The following is a 4,930-nucleotide window of genomic DNA, read 5'->3' on the forward strand; positions in this document are numbered from 1 at the left end:
AAAGAGAAAAAAAAATACCAAAAACCAAACCCCAAATGTCAGTGATCAGAGGTTTGGAATGGACTTCTGCTCTAGAAGGAACTATCTGGAAAGATGGTAGACGGGACCAGTTTCTCTCTGAGGAACGAGACTGGACTGATGTCAGAATTCCCTGATTTAAAATCAGAACTCCCCCGCTAGCTGTGGGACCTCCTGGCTCCTGGGTGCAACAGAGAGATGGTTTCCGTGGGCAGCCACTGTGGATGGGGCCTTTATCAGGCGTCTTGGATCCCAAGCACCAGCCTATATTTGCAAGCAGAGCCTGCAAGGTGGCTGATGTGGAGCTGCACCTGTGAAGTGCTAAATCCCCGTCTACTGTGCAGCAGAGAGGGGCAGAGGGGAGGCGGAGAGCTCCCTGCCCTCTCCACCCCTCCAACCTCCACCTCTCCCCCAGCCAGCTAAAGCAGCTTAGGAAGGACCATGTTCTGAAACAAGGGCTGGGAGCAGGCCACGTGTGAGCATCTGAGGGCACGATTAGTCCTGCGCTTGTGGCCTCCTTGCCTGCCTGGCTGGTCCCTGAGACCACCTGGTCCCTTTCTCCCCACCAGCGGGAAACATGCTGCCACCGGAGGGGTGGCAAAGGGTTTGGGGGCAGTTGACAACAGGGTGTGCTATTTCAATAAATGCTGATGAATTTCTACTAGTTGTTGACACATCATTCAAGAGGTGCCTTTTGAACGCCAAGATTACACAAAGCCCAGGTGGGGAGGGCAGAGAGCCCCATGCCTGGCTAACATCGTCAGGAGGCAGCCGCTCCCTGCTTTAATACAGGCGAGTGCTCCAGAGGTGGCAAAGGGGCTTTGCACCCCGGCTTTGGGGCGGCCATGCAGAGGCACTGCAGAGGGTGCTTCATTATGGCCCAGGCATGGCCCCAACCTCCACCCTTGTCTGAGGCTACCCACTGTACCCACTTCTCAGGTGCAAGAAGTGAGCCTGTGAGAGGTTACCGGGCTTCCCCAGGCTTTTCACTACTCAGTGGTAGAGCTGGGATTTGAACCCATAGCCTTGCCTCACACCTTGCCTGGAACTAGAACCAGCTATGTGTTTGGGGTCCCAAAGGCCAGCTATCAGTTGTGAACAATGCAGGAACAACAGAGATGGGCTCTTGGAATGAACCTGTTACTTCTGGCCCGATCTGGTGGCTCATGCCTGTAATCCCCACATTTTGAGAGTCCACGGCGGGAGGATCACTTGAGGTCGGGAGTTCAAGACCAGCCTGGCCACCATGGTGAAACCCCATCTCTACTAAAAATACAAAAATTAGCCAGGCATGGTGGTGCATACCTGTAATCCCAGCTACTCAGGAGGCTGAGGCAGGAGAATCACTTGAATCCAGGAGGCAGAGGTTGCAGTGAGCCGAGATCGCACCACTGCACTCCAGCCTGGGCAACTGTGGAGACAGGATCTCACTATGTTGCCCGGGCTGGTTTCGCACTCCTGGGCTCACCAAGGAATCCTCCTGCCTTAACCTCCCAAAGGGCTGAGATTACAGGGGTGATCTGTAATCAGATTTATGAGACCCTATCTCAAAAATAAATACACACACACACACACACACACACACACACACACACACACGAGAAAAGGTCAGTCCTTCGTTGGATGAAGTCATGCCAAGCTGGAGTCTCATAATCCACTGAGCTTCCCTCACCCACCGCAGACCTAAAATAGGGCATTGCATAGAGACACCTCGACATTCTATAGATGCACGCCATTTCTCATGGGCAAGCGCTGATTCGTCACGTGTCATGCACCTGCCAAATAATGTGGGGCAGGTGAGAAACTACAGCCCATTCCTGTCCCGGGGGCTGAATTCCTCCACGGGAAGTCAGGACTGGAAAGAAACGCAGGAGATGAATACGCTCAAGCACTGGATGGACACTCCCTTTCTCTCATTTCTGCGTGTCTCTTAAAGCTCTGCGTTTCAGTCACAAGAGTCCACTCAAGGCGGGGCAAGGTGGCTCACGCCTGTAATCTCAGCACTTTGGGAGGTCAAGGCAGGAGGATTCCTTGATGAGCCCAGGAGCATGAGATCAGCATGTGTAGTATAGTGAGACCCTGTCACTACATAAAACAACAACAAAAATTAGCTGAGCGTGGTGGCATGCACTTGTATTCCCAGGTACTTGGGAGGCTGAGGTGGATCACTTGAGCTTGGGAGGTCAAGGCTGCAGTGAGCTGAGATCGTGCCACTGCACTCCAGCCTGGGTGACAGTGTGGGAACCTTGCCCCAAAAAAAAAAAAAAAAAAAAAGAGTCTAGCCCAGGCTCCCCCATGCTGGGCAGGCTTCCCACCTCCCCCTGCCAGCTCCAGCTCTAACTGATCTGCCCTTGCACTTAGGACAGTTCAGCGCACCCCACCCACCCACCTCCCACTACTGCCCCTCTAGGGGCTGAGCCTCCTGGGAGCAGCACTGGGGCAGGTTCTGCTTGGTTCCCCTCCAGCACCACAGCCAGCGTGTGGCACACTCACACCCGCCCACTCCATCACGCTCCATCATGTTTCTCGAGGGCCCTCCATGGGCCGGTCTCTGAGCTGGGTGCAAGCGTACTTAAGGGGAAAAAGAAGTCAGCTTCTGTCTTCTGAGAGCTGACAGGGTAACAGCAGTGAACCCAATAAGCAACCACAATAAAATGCTCAGCAGTGGCAGACTGCGATAAGGGCTACGCAGGGAAGGAACAGGATACCCCAGGAGAGAGGAATGGCAGAAACTAAAGCAGCAGAGGACTGGGGCAGCAGGAAGGCCTCTGCTCAGGGTGTGCACGCCCAGGGCCTCTTAGAGGCTCGAAGTTTGATAAACACGTTTGTAGGTAACAGAAGGAAAGGGGACAAGAGAGGAGCAAATAGGGTCCAAAGTGGAGCAAACAGGCTGAGCACAGGGCGCATGCCTGTCATCTCAGTGCTTTGGGAGGCCAAGGTGGGAGGTTTGCTTGAGCCCAGGAGTTCAAGACCAGCCTGGACAACATAGAAAGACCCCATCTCTATGGAAAATATATATATATTTTTGAGACAGAGTCTTGCTCTGTCGCCCAGGCTGGAGTGCAGTGGCGTGATCTCGGCTTACTGCAACCTCCACCTCCCAGATTCAAGTGATTCTCATGCCTCAGCCTCCCGAGTAGCTGGGACTACAGGAGTGTACCACCAAACCTGGCTAATATTTTTGTATTTTCAGGAGAGAGAAAGTTTCACAGTGTTGGCCAGAGTAGTCTTGAACTCCTGACCTCAGACAATCCACTTGCCTTGGCCGTCCAAAGAGCTGGGATTACAGGCATGAGCCACCGTTCTCAGCCCAGAAAATAATTTTTTTAATCATTTTTTTTGAGATGGAGTCTCGCCCTGTTGCCCAGGTTGGAGTGCATTGGCGCAATCTCGGCTCATTGCTACCTCCACCTCCCGGGTTCAGGTGACTTTCCTGCCTCAGCCTCCTGAGTAGCTGGGATTATGGGCGCCCGCCACCACACCCATCTAATTTTTTTGTGTATTTTTTAGTAGAGACAGGGTTTCACCATGTTGGCCAGGCTGGTCTCAAACTCCTGACCACAGGTGATCTGCTCATCTCAGTCTCTCAAAGTGCTGGGATTACAGGTGTGAGCCACCATGCCCAGCCAATTTATTTATGTATGTATTTATTGTAAAGCAAAATGAAACAAAGTGGGACCAAGGAAAATCTGACTGAAAGAGAGCCTGGCATTCGATAATCAAAACCCTTTAGAAAGTGGAAGGATCAAAGCTCTGTCTGACGGTGACCAATGAGGTCCTGGGACAATCGGCCAGCCAGCTCCTGAACCAAAAGGTAAGTGCAGGTCCCAGCAGGAAGTACAAGTTCAGCTCCCCGAAGCCTCCTGTGCCATTTAGGGGCCATTTCTGCATGTAAAACAGGACATTAGGGCATTAAAAATGACGAATGAGCCAAAGTAGCCCATCTGTCTCTCGCAGAATCCCCCTGGGCTACGGTAACTGTGACCCTGGCCAGCCCCTGAGAACTGAGAGCCAGGCAGGCTGCAAGGCTCCTATGCCCACGGTGCCCAACTCTGCCTCTCTGGGAGACTGAGCCCGAAGCAAGATTCAGTGGAGAGCTGCCTCAGCCAGAGCGGTGGTGGGCATGGTGGGGATGGGCAAGATGGCAGGGTCCGAAGCTTTCCCAGGGACACCTCTGGGAGAGGAGAAGAGCAATCTCCTTCTGGGAGACCCCAGCAGCCCTGCACCCAGGAGGCTCAAACAGTGGCATCAGGACCCAGATTGTCATGAGGGGCCCAACTGTCCTTGGAGTGGGATTCTTTCTCAGGCAGGCTCTGCACAGTGGCGCCAAAGGTGACCCCAGTTTCAGACCCAGCCTCAGCTCAAGGAAAGGGGCTTGTTAAGCAGTACCCCGCCATATCTTGGGATTCATTCTGATTGGTTCAGCTTAGCTCACTGCCAACCCCTTAATCAATCACAGTGTCCTGCAGCTGCACCCCAGGCTCCCCCATGTTGGGCAGACTTCTGGAGGACTTCTGGGGTGGACTTATGTGCTCTCATTGGCTGGCCAGTCCTGGGTAGTACCCACTCCCTACTGGAGCTCTACCTAAATCACATGGACTGTGAGTCATGGGTGGGTCCCCCAGAGAAAAGCAGGGTGCCTTGAACAAAACCAACAAGACTGCCCACTACGGCTGGGATGACAGGCGTGTGAAGGGGGAAAACTAAACGGCAATGGAAAGGAAAAGTTCCCAAAGGGAAGTGTTAGGGCTCAGAGAAGGAGGGGGGCCCCAATGGATCCAGAAGAACTTAATGGGCCTGGCATAGAGCCTCCTTCCCAGCACTTTGGGAGGCTGAGGCGGGAGGATCACTTTAGCCTAGGAGTTCGAGACTAGCCTAGGCAACAGTGAGATGGTATCTCTACAAAAAATTA

Source organism: Cebus imitator, unplaced genomic scaffold (assembly GCF_001604975.1).
Source record: "Cebus imitator isolate Cc_AM_T3 unplaced genomic scaffold, Cebus_imitator-1.0 Scaffold261, whole genome shotgun sequence".
NCBI classification, from domain to species: Eukaryota; Metazoa; Chordata; class Mammalia; order Primates; family Cebidae; genus Cebus; species Cebus imitator.